General features: G+C 41.4%; 1 protein-coding gene across 6 annotated transcripts in view; it reads left to right on the top strand.

Moving 5' to 3' along the window:
- ATXN1 (ataxin 1) overlaps positions 1–20,763 on the top strand; it is a 377,565-nt gene continuing 356,802 nt past the window's right edge. For 5 of the 6 annotated variants that reach the window (XM_068397238.1, XM_068397241.1, XM_068397236.1 and 2 more), the window contains exons 1-2: positions 1–262; positions 4,882–4,970. The gene's annotated coding sequence lies outside the window, so the exon portion shown is untranslated. Of the gene's footprint in view, positions 263–4,881; positions 4,971–12,006; positions 12,065–20,763 lie in introns of those variants that run through there. The other variant, XM_068397239.1, reaches the window with a different exon arrangement.

Genomic DNA, 20,763 nt, shown 5'->3' with positions numbered 1-20,763 from the left:
CAGGTTCCTGTAATGAACAAGCCTTTTCCGGTCATTCTCTCCTAAGGCACAAACCTGATTCCAACCAAATGTAGCCTTAAACTAAGAAAGGTAGCCCGCACAGCAATAGACCTGAGTTGCACTACAACACTACCTTCATGCTACAGGCCTACAGACCCTACAAGAACTGAAGATTTATCATCTTCAGCCCAAACTGTTGTCCATTAGAGTTTCCTGTGTGCAAATCCTCATCCTATTTCAGTGGTGCCTACAGGATTCACAGGTAACATCAGCAGTCCTTGCCTTTCTTTTCCTAAACTTAAACTGAACCATAACTGTCTTTGGTACCACAGCCATTGCAAAAGCCAATGGTCCTGGAACCACAACTCTGTAATCTCATTTCTCTCACACCCTAATCTTCAACCTAACCATAGCTTAAAGTTAAAAGAGGTGATGTTGCTGTCCTGCGAGTATTCTGCACAATCTCACTAGTACTGTCCTCCTTGTTTGATATTCCCTAGAGAATTAAGGTCACACAGTTCTCCATCCAGTTCTCTCTCAGATCTTAGCTCTGTCCCTAAATCAAACACTAACTGTAGCCTTAACACAAGAACTGTTCCTGCTATGATCCAAAGCACATACAGTACAGTTTTCATCCTACTCTGACAGGCTAACACATCCTCTTTTCTAAAACCAGAAATGACCCTGGCCATTAACAGATCAAAATATATCCTGTAAGCTATGCTACAACCATTCTACTACTGTATTAGCATCTTCAATTTAAGATGGCAATCCCAATAAAATTCAGGAATAAATACAGTTCTCCAGCCCATTCTTTCCTCTAACCCAACTGTATCACTAACACCATCACAAGAAGAGAACCCCTGCTATCGAGAGGTAACCCCTCAAAACTAAGTTTTACCTTTCATCCCTGTTCATCGATACTGTTGCTGAAGGCTATTGTAGCTGACAATTACCTTCTGTGTAATTTTAATGGTTTTAAAAAATATATCTGAAGCTATACATTAAGAAGTGGTCTAATGTTTCTTTTGGAACCTAGTCGCACGACTTAACTGGAGGAAGCCCCGAAAGCTATCAGTTACATTTAATTGTTTTTACTCAGAGATTTTGTGGTTTTGCTGTCAAGGTAGAGTAGACAACTTGCCAGCTTACCAAATGTTACTACTCACTGGTATCAGCGTAACTGTATCATCATGCTTTTTATTTATTTATGAGCACCATATGCCTGTCACGTTGGAAATCAGTGGATGTCGTGTGTTCATTCATTAGGTTTCTGAAAACAACAAAGACCCCTGATAATGTTGCACAGCATTCATTCTTGCTAATGCTTTATTTCAGTAAATAATAGTGGTCTTCAGAATATTCAGTACACAATCAATTAAACACAGTTGGAATTTCTCTATATGTTTATATATACATATACATAAGCACACATTTTATTTGCTAACACTATTATTTAGAATGCCTAGGGCCTGAAACTCTGTGATTTTTAGGTAGGGCTGAAAATAAAAGTAATTCTTTTTCTGTTAACCTAGTAAGACCATCAGTTTGGTCAGTGAGACTTAGATTTCTGCTGAAGTTCCATAACGCCATAGCTCCATGAAAGCATTCGGCTAATAACATTAGGCACGGCTTTGTCTGCTAATCTGTGCACTTCCACCAACCACATCCCATACAGAGAGGTGCAGAATGTCTAACCGCTGCTCTGCTCAGTGTATGTTACATGGACAATAGTTTGATTTTGTCTGGGGAAGCATAAAGTACAGTAGTAGGTAGTACACTCATGGTCTTAAACAGATCACACTGTAAGAACCATAGAAATCTCATCATCTTCTCCCTCTTCTTGCTGATGTACAATCTATCTATGATTAGTTCTGGAATTGTCAATTTCTGCTAAAAACTTCCAACTAGGGAAGCTTCCACCACCTCTCTTCTGATAGGGTGTCCCCATTATAACTGATTTAGGGTTTTTTTTTCCTGAAACCTATTAATCTTACTATTTTCCAAAGTCTCTTTTGCTGTAGTATCTGAGCACTAATCCACACAGTCTTTGACTATTGTAACCTCCTTATACCCAATTAAATCACCATATGTAGAACACCAAGGGTAGTTTCTATCTGACGGGAATATTCTTCCCTTTAAAGGGCAGCGGAGGAAGTGACACAGAATTTCAGTGATTCAGCAAACAAAATTCAAAGCTTGTGAAACTGTAGATGCAAGACATATTGTCTATATATAGGAAAGTAATAGGCATGTTAGGTGAAGCAGGGGTGAATGATAAGTGTACCCAGAAGGTTGAATGCATTCATAAAGGTCACAATGAGCACGTGCTGCTGGTAGGGGAACACGTGGAAAGGAGTGGTAGAAAAAAAAAGGGAAAGGGTTTATGAATATCACATCATGAGTGCTGTACTGAATAGTGCTTCCCAGTGCTAGAACAGGTCAGAAGGTAGAATGAGGCTAGTGCCTGGAATGAGCTGAAGTTGTCCTATGATGCTGCAACGGGGCGAGCACTGACGCCAGAGGCTAAATCTGCCAAATCACAAAGCTCCCACAGCTGCCATGTGACAGTCAGAAGAACAATTCTTAACATGGACAGCAAGCGAGGCACTTGTGCAGGAGAAGGAATAAACATGGATTTGCAGACTAGCTGAATCTTGGGAATTGGAGTGTGAAACACTAGAGACTCATAGTTTTCTGTCCTGGTCACAGGCAACTAAGAGACAGACATATAACAACTCTCCAAAATCCCATTGATGTTGATTTGTGTGGCGTAATAGCTGGATGACTCTAGGCTAATCATACTCCTGTGCATCTTTAAAATGTTGTACACCCACTCCCATCGTGATACCTGATGGAAGAAAACAGTGCTCAGAGCTGCCTGCTGAGCCATATACACATAGCCTGGACTGATTCAACCACATAACTCATTGCTTGCTTGTATTTTGTATGCAAAACAAGAAGTCCTGGTACAACCAATATTGTTGAGAAAAAATGCTCAGCCATTCTAAACTGGTGGAGCTCTTGTAAAGGCAAAGAAACTAAACCAAATTACATCAGGTTACATGTGGCCTTCAGTCAAGATACGCAGGAAAAAAGGAAACAGAAATACAGGAATGCTGGTGAAAGACAGAAGCCACTAAACCCTAGTTAGTTATTATTACAAGGGATTAAACTGACAGTCAACAGGCTGTATGCTAGACATTAGCCTCATAGTACCATGCACATCTGTTAGTAGAAGCAGGTTAATAGAAAAGAAAAAAAAATGGATAGGTGGATAGAAATGCAGAGAAGAACTCATTCAAACATACTTCAGCCCCTCGAGTTCTTAAGCCATGTTGGAGAAATGCTACTGGGGAAAGTCCTTAGTGAGCAACTAATTACATGTCACATGAATATCCTAGTACTGCCCTCTGGATTCAGGAATTGCCTTCTCTGTGGCCTCATGCACTCTCAGCCCTCCAGAGGAGTGACTTGCACATTCCTGTCAGAGAGCTGAAAGGCTCTGATTTATAGCCGGGAGATACCACATCCTCATCTGCCAAGTTCAGCCCAACACTTTTTTCTTTTAAAGGACTTAGTTCTTCTTGCATTGCTTGTACTGGGGAAACCGAGTTTGCAAGCAACTTGGCTTTCATCTAACCACCGAGGCAATTAAAACAGAGTCCAAAATGTTCTCTTGCCTACTTTTCATGAAGAGAAACAGGGAGGTTCCAGTGTTTCTCAGTCCTTGCCCAGGGACATGTCAGCTAATCTGAGCATGAGCAGAGAGAGGGAGAACTGCTCCACAGAACTGTCCTCTCCTTTCCCTTGAAGGTATCTGGGGCACGAAGGCACATGGAGGAAGAGAGGATGGATTAAATTTGTGCTCTGTCTTCTTCACCCAGAGTCTTTTGCTTGGGCTGTGGAGGAGTCCGTCATGTTGTGACTCAGACACTCAGACTAGAGCTTGAGACTTCCTTCACAAGTGCTGGAAGAAAGCATTTAGGAGGGAAGATGGACTTTAGCCAGAGGTCATCCCATTTACATGCTGTCCTCTCTCAGGATAGACAGGATATTGCCAGTCTCACCCGTAATATGCTGGTGAGTTGTGTTGTAGGAGTATGTAGCTTGTTTACTAGTTCAACCATGTTTTCTGATCCAAAGATATCATATGTTGCTATCAAGTATTTTTAGTCTGAGCTTCTTAATATCCAGTTTACTTTGCAGTCTTGGTTTCTTCAACTAAAAATAGCTTCAAGACAACAATAGATTTTAGGTGGTTCCACTTTTTGGATTAGAAGTGATTTGTTAAAACAAGTAGCAACATGTGATGGTAGTTCGGTGCCTTCATTCCAGAAGGATCTTGGAGATATTTACTAGCCTGCACTGAGTCTCACCACTCGCTGCTGTGGTACAACTAGTTCTCCACAGTGACACAGCTCTCCTCTTCTTCAAGGACTGTCAGAGCGTATTATGTTTTCTTGTTCTGAGATATTTTTTTCTGGCTGGGATTTTTTTTCTTTTTTTGGTAGGTAGAATGAGCTAGGTTACAATTTGGCCTGAACACTAAAGTGAACCAAACTTCCAGCTGAGAAAGATCGCGGAGGCTTCCTTCGCACCCCTCCAAAAGGTCAGGATCTGTGTAGTACGTTCTCTTGGTAAGGTGACACCTGCAGGTATCCATCACTGCTCCCGTCTTCCGGCGGTACCCAAACAGAAGTGACTCAGAAGGGAAGAGCTCTGCCTGCACTGAATCACCACTGCTTTTTTTTTTGTCCTACAAATTTAAAAGTCAAATTCTCTCAAAAATTCTGTTTAACCTGTAAGATCCTAGCCCTGAGGGCTACAGCTTCAAAACAATGCAGCAGGTTGTGGGATTTTTTTTTGTTTGTTTTGCAGTGCAAGTGGAAATTTGAGCATGTTACCGCTTGAGCAGCGGGAGTTTCGTCAATGCAGCAGCTACACACTCGTTGCTGCAACCCAGTAAGGTAATGTGAGGTTTTTAAGCATTATTATAGCCTTTATTGTCCTCGGTTGGAAAAGACATGACTTTTGTCTTTAAAAAGAAGTTAAAAAAACCCTTGTGACTTTGTAATGAGAATAAAAATAGTACTGTTTGGCTGGTTTGTGATGTTTGTCCCTTAGTCTTAAGTTTCACAGTTCATCTAAGGTGTGAGGTTATGAAGTAGGACACAGAAAACGTGTCATGCTCTAATGCCTCCATTTTCACCTGGAAAAGACCTTTGCTAAGACACTACAGCTGTGAGTATGTTAACAGCTAGTGCGGCAGAAAAGAAATCACATTGCCCTTTGGTTAGCCATGTACAAGGATCAAATCGGATTTAATTCTACCAAAGAATTCTCATGGCTTTAAAAAATGGACCCTGTCAACATGAAACAGTTAAAATTTCATATTAATTGTGTATAAGGCTCAGGTATAGTGCTTGGATTTTCTAAGACACAAAATGTACGCTGTCTCTTCAGTCCTAAGATAAGCATCCTGCCTACCCAATTAGCATTTGTCAAGGTCTGTTAATTTTCACTGAGGTTTACCAATCCATTACTTTTTAAAATTAGTGTCTGAGCAATGATTTTTCTGACATTTGATCATTTTACCAAGATCTGTTAAGGGGTTTAGCAAGGGCAGGTAAGCAAGAATCAGTCCTGATCTTGCACATTGTCTTCCCACTGGGAATGGCAAGTGTGTTGCAGTGCACTGCCTATAGGGAATTTGGAAAAAGGCAAGAAATACTGGATCTGCTGCAGGAGTGTGTCTGGCATCTTGGTAAGGTCTGTGCAAAACTGACTTGCTGTCTGATCTGTACATATTCTGCCATTTGAATCAACCTGGACTAGGCAGGATTGCCTCACTTCAAAGCACAATAGTAATTTAGGGGCCTGGAATGCAATATCATTAAATCAGAATTATGAGAAAAAATTGTATTCCTGCACATTGATAAACAGGATTTTGCTATACTGGCTTGCTAGCTACTCTCATACACAGACTGTCATGCATTCCATATTGAAAGCAGGTGTATTAAATGAAATAGCAAGACAACAAAAACTTTGTATTAAAGCATATTTTTTTTAACCTCTCTGGGAAAAACCTTGGTCATTTCAGCCTACCAGCTATTCCTTGGTATTTATTTTTTTCTGTTCATCTTTGAAACTCAATAAGGAAATAAAATACCAACATAAATAAATGAAGAAGAAGGTTTCTCAACACCAATAAGCTAGACAAAAGAAACAGAACACTAGAGAATGTTTACTTATTCATGATATCTTCATGAATGCCATACTTTAGAGGGAATGGGAGATTTTTGTTCGTGTTTGACTCTCCAGTGTGTTAATTGGGTTTTATTAAAATGGGGGAGGGGGGCAGTTAGCTTGAAAAAACTAGAGAAGCTAAAGGCAAGCAGATTAGAAGTTCATGTGAAATACTAGTGAGTAAGAGGAATTGTTAAAAGTTGATATTATATCCAAGGGGATGGGAAAATATTTTCATAATCTTATTTAGGGGGAGGAAATATTTGCTAAAGGACACCTGGTTGTGTAGTGGAAGTACAGAATTTGTTCTGGGGAGTTTGTTCTGCTCCCTTCCCTGTTCTGGAAAATCATCCTGTGTCAGTTTTAGTGGTTTTGTCTGTGCTGTCATCCTGTCTAATACATATCTTTTTAAACATGTGAGAAGGCCCCTTGAAAAAAATGAAATTCCTTATAATGAGTTCAGTACACGCGTAAGTGTTTTTGAGATTTCAGAGCATCTCTGCGGTTCAGACCCATACCGCCTGACTCTCTCTGTGACTGTTTTGTGTTAGCGTGTAGCACAGGGAGTTCTGGCTTGGGGTTTCTCTGTACTGCCGTGACCCTGGAAGTGTCAGGAAAACAGTCCTAAAAGCGAAATCCAGGTATTACGCAACAGTTTTCTCATCTGGCTGATTGAGAATTGACAGCAAAGTACAAGCAAATAGAAGCAGGGAAAAACAACCCCCTGTACTGGCAAGGGTATAAATTAAAACGTCAGATCAGTCCTCGTCACGTGAAATTTCTCAGAGCTCCATCTTTGCAATATGCTGCCTAAGTTCTCCTACAACAGAAGTTTAGGGACTCGGGTTGTGTCTAGCCGTCTTAAAGCCTATACGTAGCAAAACCACGCTGCACCTCATAGGATCGGATTCAAGAACACAGTCGCTAGAGCCTGCTGTTTGTATGGTCTGTCTAATGTCATTTCAAGTTATCTGATAGCAGTTCTTAAAATGCTGGCAGTTTCCATGCTGTTAGGCAAATGAGGCTTACAAGAATTAACATATATATATATATGGTCAGTGACGGAACGCGGAGCAATGTGTGTGTTTTTCATTAAGTGGTTTCTTCGTAGATCTTCTCCTATCCCCAGGATTCCTTTGCATTTATTTACATTTTCATTATTCTTTTTCAAACAGCATGTGCATTAGAAAACAAATGTCAGATAACCCTACGTTGCAGTTGTCACCCTGTTAACAAACAGCCACACTGGGTGTGGGGGTACCCTCTCAATCCAACCATAAAGGACTTCTGATTTTTATGGACTACTTACTCATGGGGGAAAGTGATCTTATTCTTTCATATAGGACAAGTCTGGTAGCATTTAGTTCTGCTAGAAATATTTGCTTTTTAAAAACTGTATTAATAAATAAGATAATATAATGCCACAAGTCCAGCTGTAAGCTCCCAGAGCAGCCTTTGCGAATGCGCTGGTACTGCTGCTGCAGGTGCCCATGTGCATGAGAGGTCATCAGTTTCCTTTGCTCTCTCTGCTGTCCCTGGAAGGTGACTTGTGTCAGGAGGGGCTTGAAAGATAAAGATTAGAGACGTCGTATCAGCTCCAGCATTTTGTTACTGATTTTCTAAATACCTTATTTCAACTGTAGCTCTTTTGCTAGCTTGAATTCCTTGCATTGATGCCAAAAGAAAAAAAACTGCCAAAGTTTGCAAATCAGAGGCTGACCATGCATTTCCTTCTCTCTAGCATCTCTGTAAGGCTCCACTGCAGTTTTGGTTGTGTGGAGGGTGTGGTTTGAGGTTTACAAACCTAATGCCTCTCTTGCATAAACAGATTTATCTTCTATTCCCCAAAATATCACATGATAATTATAACAAATAAATAAATCTGCCTTGGAGTGTGATCTCAGTCTAAAACCACACATCTGAATAGACACAGGTAACTGTGAAGAGAACCTTAAAGATCAATATTAACTATTTAATTGTTCATGTAAGACTGGCAAGGTCGGGCACACTGGGAGTTACGAAGGCTGATTTCATACAGAGCCCTGATTGATATCAGTGTCTAAAAAAGGTGTCAGCTCCCAACGAAGCTTCTCCCATGGCTGGGGCAATCATAAGCATGTGTACTTTTTCACCTCTTGCCCCAGAGCTAATGTGGATTCTTGCACAGTTAACAAGACAGTGAACTAACTTTTCTAAGAGTCAGGGCATGGAAAAGATCTCTCTTCTCTGCCAGAGAACTGTTTTCATGAAACTTGTACAAACTTAACTGTCTCTGAGAACTGACCTCCTTTGCTGCATTTGGTTGACACTGCCAATGGATTTGCTAGTTATTAAGGAAAGGAAAAGAAATACCTGGACAGACACACACTGTGACCACATGCCTTTGAGGCCACTGTTTAAAAAAACCAGGGAAGTAAAAACAGAGAGAAAACATAGACCTGCCCCGGCAATGTCCTCTCATTTGGCTATGGGCAGGACTGGTGTTTGAAACCATTGTTAATATGTTGGTTTACCTACTTAAGAAAAAAAAAGAAAAATAAAAAAGAAAGAGAGTTCAGACAACCCCTTGGTATCTTTGAGCTCCACCGAAGTGCAGACCAGCTCACTAAACCCTCTGAGATATTTACAACCCACCAAAGACTCAATCCACAAAGCATGGCATTTGTAAAACTCCAAGGAGGTTGTGGCCACGTTTGGCAAGTTCAGAGACTACGCACGGACGTGACTTGAACATTTCCACCATGTACTGCATGTAGGGCCTCATTTTTGTGATTGACATGGCCAGGAGTGTATTTTGCAGATGGGGTCTGGCAAAGTGTCAGCACCTTTTATTTTCTATTTTTGCTTAGTGTGGATGCAGGGGTCAGCCAAGACTGTCTGTTGAAAGCAACAGGTTGTTTTGTGCCATCATTTTTCTAGCCTTGCTTTCAGCTGATGTTAGTTGTGAAGGGGTCACTTTAATATCTGAATTCAGAGTTGGAGCCCATGGAATTTAGCTCAGTGTAGCAGAGGCTCTCGCTGTACCAGGGAGGCAGGAGGGTGGTAAGAAGAAGGGAAAACAATGGATCCCCATTTCAAGTTCTTAATAATTTTTAAACTAGCATAAACGTTTGTCTAAAACACTTGGACGTTACATTTATTGTCTTACTCTGTAGGAACATGTTCAATGCAAACAAACAAACAGGAAAAGCCCGACAACTTTTGCCATTGTTAGGAACATGGGGAGGCCATTGCTGATTAGAAGCAAAACTACATCCAGGAAATATTTGTTGCCATAGTGACCATATTTAGTTGATTCCTTTTTCTGCTGTACAGATCTGATTTAATTAATTCAGATGTTTATAAATAGCTTCCTGTGAGGCCAAAACTAATGGCTGCAAAGTGAAGTTGCAAAGGCTTCGGATGTGCAGCTTGGTACAGGCAGATGGAGACCCCACTTCAGCAAAGCAGTGAATGTGAGCACGCAGCTGTAAGCCTTACATCGCATTCAACAGAACTGCTTGTGTGCTTAAACTCATACATGTGCTGAAATAGTCCTCTGCAGTTCACAGCAGATAGCGAGCATTTCTATTTTAAACTGTGTGGTTTGTTTTGATCGAACTTTCATAAACTCCAGTGGAAATAAATCCTTAAGTAGTTACACTGTTAGTCATACTAGGAGTGGCCAGTTGCTTACTCGGCAGTTGCTGTATTACAGAAAATACAGGCATATACACCTTTCGTGGTTTCATGTTCCTTTCACTAATCCCCAGCCGCTGTGAGTCGTCTTCTGCAGCCCTTTTCTCCTCATTTTTGTTTATACTAGTGCTAGGGAAATGGCTGAAACACGTGCATTTTACAATTGTCTAAAAGGGAATTTTTCTGAAAGTGTGCGAATTGAGTATGCAGTATGTGTAATCGCCAATAGTTCAGGTCTCTTCAGAAGAAAATTCTCTTGCAAGCTTCACCACAGTCAGGTGCCAAAAGTCTTGCAGCTACTCTCATCATTTGCTTAGAATATGAGTTCCACATCCACCGGGTGTTAATTCTGCCTTGTAAATGCGATCACACAGTCAGTTTGGGAGAGAAAGAGGCAAGAGGAAAAGGTTAAAAGATTTACTGTTCCTGCTGCTTTTTGGAGGTTTTATCGCCTCCAGTAAAGCATGGCATATGCAACCGGTTCTCTCCACGTTTGGCACATCAGGGAGCATTAGCGTGTTGTCCAGCATCACGATAGCAAGGGACAGATGAAACTGAAGGAACAGAAACGGCAAAGTCCAGAAGCAACTTAAAGATTACGACACAAATTGCCACCTGCAAAGACAAATAATCAGAAAACCGGTTAACTCCTCTAGCATCATTTTATCCATACTCCTTTCACATATTTTCAGACCATAGTTTGTATCAGACATTTGACATCTTTCCTACTCTTCTGCACTCAGAATTCTAAAATCTGGCTTTTGTATTGCAAATCTGTTTTTGTCTAAGAGTCAGAATCCAGGTGGCATCTCTACAAAAAAAGTTGGAGTTTTATGCTCCTCAGCTTCCATGAGATGCCATTCTCACTTTCTCCACCCAGAAATTACATGGTCTTTGCCATTTTTTTAGATTTACAAAGACCCAGACTCCAGGTCCCTCAGACTGCATACAAAGAGAGAGGATGAGTGAACTGAACTTCAGAATTCACCCTTTCACCTGCACTGTGAATCCGCAGGAAACAGCCAAGACATCCTGAGATTGAATCTCCAAACGTCCCATAGCAAGATCTATGCCATGGGGCCCCTTAATTATTTTCACCAAGGTCAGGGAAGTTTGTGGTGCAGAATGTCCCCCTTGAAGCTGTGCTGCTGGGCAGGAGCAAGGTCTCTTTCTGCAGCATTTATTTTGGAATATCCATTAGCTCTGGAGGCCCGGTGTCTTCTTTACTTACTTTACCATGCATGTTTGTGGCAGCTTGCCCTCCATTTTACCCTACTGAAGTATTCTGGGGTGGGTTGCAACGGTCCTCTTCCATGGAGGGGCTTTTCAGAGAGGAACAGCAGTCCACCCAGAGCTGGGGTGAAGGCTAGGCAAGGAGGGGTGCCAAAGCTGTCTGTGTCCTGGTCCTTCTCCTGTCTCATGCGAGCAGGGGAAACAGTCTGTTCCACAAGAGGAGGCTTTCTGGGATAATTATTTGATAATTGTGAGCTTTTCTGTTCTGCAGTCCTCACTGTAGTTTCCCTTCTATAAAGTTGCATTGAACTTAGTGGGAGATTGTTCAAATAAATAAGAAGTGTCTCAGTTTTTAACGCAGTAAGTTCATGTCTTAGATCAGTGATGTCACGACAACCAGATGCTTTTGTTCTCAGTGCTGTGTTTATCAGAGATTTGGAACCTTTACACCACAAACCAATGCAATTAGTGTGGAAAGGAAAAGTCCTCTTCTATGCATCTCGTCACACCTTTGGGTGCAGAGGGCTATTTTGTGTCAGAAGCTGAAACAGGCAAAATCCAATGAAGGAGGCAGGGAGAGGCACTCCTCTGCCTTTGGAAAACCAGAAAAGGACATGCTGGAGAACCCCTCAGAGGAGGACCCAGACAATCCCAGAAGGATTAATCTGTGATATACTGTACACAGTAACCAGAGCTGAACCTGGCAACACGCAGCCCCACGAAGCATGGCTCCAGCCCTCTGTGTGCAAGAGGCTCTTGTCCATCAGCTCCAGCATGACCCTGTGCAGGCTGTTATGACAGCTGTTGGAAACTGTTATGTCAGTGTACCCTTTCGGTCTCTTCAGGAATAGAAGATGCTGTGCTCTTTTGGATTTTTTAATGCCCTGCTTACTCTGGATCACAAGTTAGTGAGACATTGATAAATTTAACCGTGTACTGCACAGGCCTGTTTGTTTATATTGCTGGGGCGTGCTCTTTGTTTCTGGCAAACGCTTCCAGAGGAAGCCTATGCAGAAAGTGACTGGAATAACTTCTGTTTCCTTAACACCTTTTATCTTCTCTCCTTCTCCTGCAGGACATTGCTGTGTTATCACTGTGTTCTTTCAAAAGAAACTCCTCTGTCTGAAGTTTTCTTTTGGCACTGTGTTATTTCTTTTCCAGTAATTTTGTAAGTGACAGTGTCAGTTTGGGTTTTACCTTCATAACAAATGCACTACAATTTGTTTCTGCTCTCAAATTTGCACAAATCCACTGTAATGCCAATTTTACAATTGCATTCCCTGCTTTTCTACCCCTGCTGCTGTTTGAGTTTCAGAGAGAAAGGGAGAAGCTAAATATTTATCCAAGGGAAACTGAATTTATATAATAAATAAACAGAAAAAACAGGGAAACAATCCCCCCCCTCTGCTCTTTAAGTTTCAGTAACACTGCATGTAGGCTGTTTCAAAGAGAAGTGTGCCTCCTACCCTCGTCCCAGCTTCGGCAGACGTCCCTTTAGCTGGTCATACTCCTTTTTAACTCCTTTGCATAAAAGAAAAACTCCCATTGTGTCTCAGAAATTCAATATGATATGGAAACCAGATAGGTTGTTTGTTTTTTTTAAAAAAAGCAACGTCTCCTGCCCAACTTTAGTATAGCAAGGAAATTTGATTATCACTTGTTGACAGGCATGCAGGTCATGTCAAGTGTTTCTGACATGTCTATTTTAAGTTAAGCTAGAATTTGTGTTTTGATTATGACAGAGTAAAAATACTTGGACAATAGATAGTCTTTGCCTGTGAATGAAAATTGGAATATGCAAGTTATGGTCAGACAGATTTCTGTTAGGGAGATGAGGCTTTGGTTGTGTCACTGCCCAGATGTCCTAATAAAAAAAAAAAAAAAAGATACAAAAACCCGATACCACCCTCCCTCCTGTTACTTTGAAAGAGAAAAGCATGATCAAGCATGCAACACAAGAGAACTAACATGAAATTACTTATGAAAGACAGCTGAAGATTCTCCTCTTGCCCATTTTAGTCAAGTGATAACGTATCCTCCTCCTTCTGCTTAACTGTCTGTTTTTATTCCACAAGCCTGCATTTCTGCAGCATCGCAAGATGTTTTAAGTGTTAAATACCCTGCAGGTCTTGGCTCCTTTGGCTTGAAGCAGTAACTAACTCAATCAGAGTCAACAGCTGAGACCCAGAACGAAGCTGGTGTGTGGTCAGGAGCAGGGCTCCTAGCTGGCTTGCCGGCGTGCTGAAATCATTTGGCCCCCTTCATGCCTTTGGGAGTGAGCAGCAGCAGCAGCATCACGGCACAGCCCTCTGCAAGCCTCCAGCAGCTGGCTGAAGCAAGCTGAAGTACTCTACATCCCCAGGTCTGAAACTAGGAGTTGTGTCTCTGTGTGGGGTCTGTAACGTTAGGAGCAAAGTAGAGAGCCCAGTTAGAGGCCAATATTTGGGGTCAAGGGCTCACAGAAGTGGAGTCCCAGTTTGCAATGGGGTCATGACCAGAAAACATTTGAAGATGGCTAACAAGGGCACTAGGTTTGAGAGTAGTCCTCAGTAGAACAAACTTTAAGCATTGCTTTCCAAGCAGTTGTCATGTGAAGTCTGGAAGCAAGGACCGTGTTGGTCAGTATTCAGCTCACTCCTTTTGGAAGCAAAATGGTTCTTGGAAGAAAAAAATCGTCAGAGGATGTGAATGTTTCTGAAGAGGGAGATGCTGAAATTTTGCTGGATTCAGTGTCTGTTTGGTCTTTATCCAGCTCTGAGCTCAAAGGCAACACTTGTGATAATACATTTTCTTCACCATAGAGACAAATGCACCTCCTGAGGGGAAAACAGTTGCTTTGACATTTCAGGCTGGGAAACTTGTCCTTGACACATGCACAGGCCCTGATACTTGGTGTCTTGGCTTCGCATGCTTACGGCTGTCTGGGAGGCTGGCACCGTCCCTGTTCAAAGGCGGTGGCATGCCAGCACCGCAGTGGTGAGGTCCCCAGCGGAGATGTTTGTACTGGGAAGGCAGCAGAGCATGGCAAATACCATCTCTGTCATAGGAGATGATGTTCTCTGCATTAGCCGTGACGTTGTGCACTTGCTCACGTGTGGTAACGTATTTATGTTAGCAAAAGCCCCAATGGGACAGGGAAAAAAGAAATGGAGCTTGTGTTGCGTTGTGGCTGCCAGCAGTCACAAACTGCACCGTGTCAGGAAGCCGCGTGTAAGAATCAACTGTGTTTTCAGACGACTTCTAGGAGCTGCAGTCTTGATTTGCAGAGCTGCCAAAGACCTGCAGTGCTCCTGCTTTCAGCTGGATGGGGGAGTAGCCACTCTGGAAATCTGTCCAAGGGATTTAAAATCAAGCCCCTCCTAGTACCAGTACTGTACGACTAAATATTGGTGCCCAAAGGACTAGATAGCAAAAAGCACAGAAAAAGTGACTGGGCAGAGAGGTGACTATGTTGGAACATAAATGATTAATATGAGTGATAAGGTGAAGCACAAATAAGGGAACGTTCCTGTTCTGCAGTATTACTACTGTGGTTCTGCATCCATAGTCACCGTTTCATAACACTGGCTGGCCAAGACTACATAAAAACTCAACCCTAACAAATGTACTTTTGTCTCAGTGAAGGTGAGGAGGCTCCGATAGTTACAGAGAATTCAATACAGCCAGCTTTACTGCCTGTTCATGCTTCTTCACCATTATAATTCTCCTTCAGCAAAATAAGTACTTACTGACCAGCTGAGAGGTTATAGGCCCATAAAACCGGAGGACACTGAGAGATGATCTGTACATGTGACAGTAAGAAAAGCAATCACATCCAAACACAAACTACGCCATTACTATTGCTTAATTTTAAAGCGCCATTATCCCTGCATTGTTCTCTCTCATTAACAATCAGTCATTCAGGCTCTTGAGAACTTTAATACAATAATCCCTACGAGCTCATCAAGCAAATCTCACACAGTCACATTGTTGCATACAAGATTTATAAGACGGAACTGGCTGGATGTGAATGTGGGAGTAACGGTCCACAAGCAAATGTGACATAAAAAGAAGTCAGCCAGGAAACCAGCCTACTGAACTCAGAAAGCCTAGCTGTAGTGGGAGATGCTGTTATGTCAAAATGGTTTTCATCTTTTGGGGTGGAAGGGAGTCATTTTGTAATAGGAGAAGAAGCAACTGCATAATGTCCATGGCATTTACATGCTGGTCAATGAAAGTCAGTCCCTGGTTTTAAGATCATGTAGCTGTATGCATTTTCCATTTGAATGCTGTATTAGGAGAGCCTGTGCTCCTCCATTCCCTCCCCCTTCTTTCTCTTCTCCTTTTCAGCAAAAAGAGACCTCAGCAACAAAGAAAATAGATTGAAAGCTCTCGCGTCCAGACTCTTTCAAGCAAAGCTTGAGAGAGACTTTGGCACATAATGTCTCTAACATTATGTTCACTGCCCTTAGAAAGCAATAACCAAATACATTCTGCTGGCAGTTAGCAAGTGCAGTGATTTCAACACAGATGAGAGAAGAGAGGACAAAGAATGAATATGCTTAGAGCATCCCTTTCACTATGAACCTATGGGCCAGCTGGAGTGTTTACAAAGCTCTAAGGCCAGCCAGCAGGGAGTTGCAATAATCTAATTTTAATTATGTGACAAAAGCATGAAGAATCATTTCAAGGGCTAACAGAGGAAAATGGTTGCAGCCTGCCAATATTCCTTAGATGGTAAAAGAAGACAAGTTAACTCACAGAATTTAGTTGTTTCTCAAAAGACTAAATGGGATCTATCACAACTCCCAGCCTGTTGTTGTTAGAGAACAAATTGTTTGCCAGGAAAAGGCTTTAGATATTAAAGAAAGTTCCCAAGAGGCATCTAGGCAGAACAGTAATACCTACGCTCCTCTTCTTAAATAGAAGATATACTCTACCAGTGAGAAAACAAAGTCCCATAATCATATTAAACTGGCTAATATGAAATGCAGAGTATACGAGTTGCCAGGTATAAATTAACAGACCCTCAATCTGAGTTCTCCAGCATCACAGCCTTCTGGCAGGATCACAGTAATAAAACAGCTATTTTGCTGTCCCAAAGCAAAGCACAGTTAATCAGAGAGAAGGAGAGGGGTTGGGAAGGGAGGGGAAGGGAAGGGAAGGGAAGGAAAAGGGAAGGGAAGGAGAGGGAAGGGAAGGGGCAAAGCTCAAATCCTCCTCCTTTGCACACATCCGAGCCCTTGGACAGAAAAGGAGTGTTGTCTCCTGACAATAACAGAACAGAGCTCACAGCAATGAGCCAAATAATTTTGACTCCACTGAGCAGATGGCCATAGTGAAAACATGGGGAAACAAGTTACATTTCATGCTACCAGAAGATGAATCCATAGGTTCTTATTTTAGGATTTTCTTCTTTGTTCTGGAGGCACTGAATCCAAACTTTTAACACAAGAATATCCTTAATTTTATTTTTCAGTAATACTTTATACTATCATGGCTCTCTTCAATCTGCTGTTACATGGGGATTTCGTGCTTTGGTTTTATTACTGCTTGAGACATCTAGTAGTGAACAAAATGTCAGTCTTTTGCAAAGGCATTATTGAAAATACTGCATTTTCAAGCAATTCACATTCAATAATTTCACAGTCACTGGGGCTTCGTGGGAACTTTCACATAACAGCATAGCTTGTTTCAGAGCTTGGTGATGCACTTGAGCTATTCTCCTTGCCACAGCATCACTTTGATGACAACACTACACAGGATGCCAAAAAGTGCAGGTAGTCTGGTTTTGCTTCTGCTCTTCATTATTCCATTAAGTAAAATAACATACTGCTAAATAAGTGCATGGTTTTCAAGTTCAAGAAATGTTAACCTTGCTCTCCATATATAGAATCTTTAGTTAAAGTACCTTATCATAATTCAGAGCAATTGTCATTTGAAATAGGAGCACACTGCAATAATATCTGTATGTTAAGCAAATGCAGAGTATGGTATGTGTAGTCACTGTTATAGCACAGTCCTGTTTACATCTGGGACGGCAATTTTGCAGAGAGAGTGTATCGTGGAAAGAGGATTTGTCTCCTGTATAGCCAGTGGAAAAGCATGTGAAAGTGCTGTAATATTTATTGTGCATGTCCTCAAAATTAGTGTAGTTCTCTCCATAGAATCAATTAGGTCTCTCTGTAGAGTGACTTTTTAATTAAAGTCTTTACACAAGTACAAATTATTATTAATAAGGTATTATCCAAATCATTATTAATAAAGTAACAAATGTAAAACTTTTCTCTGCTACCATCCTATACTCCTCCCTTCTTTAGAATAGTCTCAGTGATAAATTGAACCTCAGAGTAACTATCCTCAACAAAACTGCCAGTGGATATTGCCATCTGCAAATTACTTTTCCTCATTATGTGACAGTGATGTTCTCATTCTTGATCAACACTGTCATTCAGATTTGCATAACTTGAGGTCTTTTTCTGTGGATTTAGCCACTCTTGCATGGGATTTCCTTCCAACAGCAAGTGCTTTTGGCTCAGGTTAATAGTGCCTTTTTGCATTTCTCTCGAGTAGGATTTAAGGTGTGATGTTAGCATTCCTTTGCTTATTTTCAATTTTTCCCTGGCCCAGGTTTTAGCACAGACATCTCGCATACACTTTGAAAGTATGTCTGCTGTCACATGTTAACATGTACTGCCATCATCACACCTTGAATCAGGGCCAGCTTCAGGCACAGATAAAGAAAGCAATATCTCCTGTGTCCAGTAGTCTGTCCTCCTCCGTGAATGCCTATGGTACCTGTGCTGGAGGAGGTGAGAATGAGCTATTTGACCACTATATGCTGCCTGAGCATCAATTCTTGTTACCAGTGACTAAAGGTGTCTGAGCAAGAAGGGGAACAAGGTGAACGAACCAATAATTACTGTTGTGAGGGCTGGGAATGGTTCTTCCTTGCAGCCAAAGTCACTGATGCCTCTCTTGAGAGATGCTACTGGGGCTATTGAGAGATGTAGCACGATGCTACATTGGGTCTTAAAATGTAAAATAGATTGGTTTTGCAGCTAGACAACAACCATTAGCCTGCTGATGCTTGAATTCAGCTAACAGTTTTATGTGGGTAGATGGAACCTTTTTTTTGAGTCTTTCTAACCAAGCTGTAAGCTGTTCCTGCCTCTTTGGAGCATGTGCTAGGGATAAAGTCGGGCTGATAAATTCTGGGCAAATCATTGGATGAATTTAGGAAGCATGTTAGAAAAGAGGAAAGTGGGGAAAAAAATTAAGAGAAGAATTTGGGGTTGTCATCAGCTTTCTGGTGATATAGATGTTTGTATAAAGGTTTATGACTACCTGGTGACACGAATAATTCTTCAAAATAGCTCTCATGCAAACATTTTATACTCTACTGTTATTTTCTTAGTAACCTGATGAGGGACATCTGTGGTCTCTGGAAAACTGAAGCCATTTGCCATGAAATGGGCAAACTAGGGTAGGTTTTGATAATAGTCCAGAGGGGGAAAAACAAGGAAGGGTAAGGCCTTAGAACAAATGCCGTTTTTGAAACAATCCAGTTTAACTTTTCATTTTAAAAGTGACCCTCTTTTTTTTTCAATGAAGTTTAAAATGTAGGGTCCTGAAGCTCCATTGAATAACTCCATATCCAACCCACAGGATTTTTTTTCACTTACTTGAAGCAGAAGTGAAAAGTCCATTATTCAATCAGCTATAAAGGGTGTGAGTTTCAGAAGCCAGAACAGGGAACTGCGGTGGGAGAGCAGGGCAGAGTAGAGGGGGTGATAAGCTCAGCAGTAGCTGTTGGTTGACATTACAAAGATTGTTTTTGTCAAGGGAAGAGGTGGAAATATCCTCTCTCCTTTTCTATTTTTTGTTCTTTAAAGAAAGCTGAAGTTCACAATGGCATTCCCAAATGCTTAAAAGCTATATACGTCAGTGCCCCCCTCTCCTTCCAACTTACCTTAAGAATCATGAGGCTATTTACTAACAATATGCTTTTTCCCCTCCAACAAGGTAACTTTTTCTCCAACTGGGGAAAAGCCTGGAACCCGAAACAGACACCTTGAGAAAACTTCTCCCCCTCCATACACATTTTGAGATTTGTTTAAATAGAAAGATCTTCTCTTGTTTTATGTTGACTGAAGCACTCAGCAGTCTAATGACTATCGGGATACTGTGGAATTACAGATCAGTACTGAAAATCTTGAAAAATAGTATATATTGGTTAAAACTGTTATGTACAAACATCTAAGAATATATCTAAGAATGTAGCCACCAGTTCTACATCAGCATTAATTGTACTGAATCCAAAATGTCATGTAATATAGCCTAATGCTTCAGCCCTAGACAAGGCAAACCTGCATCTTTACAAAGGACTGACCTGGAGTCAGCTTGACAGCTCAGATTCCAAGTGGGCTCTCTGGTAACTTGGTGGATTGAATATAAGCAGGGAAAGAGTCCAGAAGTTTGCCCACTGCTCCATCTAGTGCTTGTGTTCAGTATCCTATAGGAAGTATCTTTTTGTTCTGAATGCAGATATCCTAGGAGAGGCATGGGTATGCCAAGGAGCAGCTTAATTGCTGTAGAGCACTTGTAGTCCACTGACTTCCTAGCTCACGAGGGCTATCCATTAGAAAGTCTTCTCTTTTACTGGCCTCTCTTTTTTTGCCTGTCAACCTGCTGTAGTGAACAAGTGTTCCCAAAGAATGGCTGAACTGCCTTTGCAAAGGGGTGATCTTCCAGGAACTCTTACAGGAAAAGGAACACGTAAAGCATGAGATTTATCGATCACTAGAGCCATTGTGATAAAAACACAGTATTTGTGTCAAGCAGACTGTGTCCAGTTTAATGAATTTTGTATTTAATATGACTGTTTATTAACTAAAATAGCTCATTTCTGCCAGGTAAGTGTGAAATCATGGGATAATTAAGTATTTTGGCAGTGTACTCAAAGGCACATAATACAGACGATAGAAGATGGAATATTACACTGGTCAGAAAAGTGAGGAAAACGTTGTTCCAGACAGACTGTGACCACTCTAGTAATTTAAACAGTGTCAAGGAAGATTTCCGAATATAAGATAAATTGTCATAAGTTCAATTGTCAGAACAGCCTCTGGCAGCCATTACACTGGGCAGCTAGCACTTTCCCAGGCAGCTCCCAGGCACAATTCAGAAGATACTCTGGATCAAGGACCCTTTAATAGGATGGATGTTGGCTTTCCATACCACTTGACCCAAGGCGTGTTTAATTTCCCACTGTAGAGGAAGTCACCGTGTAACACAGTGTGTTACTGAGAATTTTGATCCCTTGTGGTTCTAGCCTGAGAGCTTTGGCTCTGTAACTCCAACTGTAATAGCTCATATTTCTAGCTCTATGCATCCAGGGAGTGTAACAGGAAAGGTAATGGCTCCCACAGCTAGGTGAGGGTAGAGCTTCATAAGGAAGTTTTTAATGTCTAGCAGGACTTTCTACAGTTTACAATTCTGCAGCTGGATCTTATTCATTTGACTTTTAAGTAGGACTCTAGTCTAAGCAGCTCTCAGAGATGCCATTGCCAATAATCATCAGCTTCCATATCACTAGCTGGCTTTAGTATCTTCCAGAATATA

Source organism: Nyctibius grandis, chromosome 3, assembly GCF_013368605.1.
Source record: "Nyctibius grandis isolate bNycGra1 chromosome 3, bNycGra1.pri, whole genome shotgun sequence".
NCBI lineage: Eukaryota > Metazoa > Chordata > Aves > Nyctibiiformes > Nyctibiidae > Nyctibius > Nyctibius grandis.
Note: the sequence above shows the minus strand (reverse complement) of the source record. Positions and strands in the feature narration are given on the sequence as shown.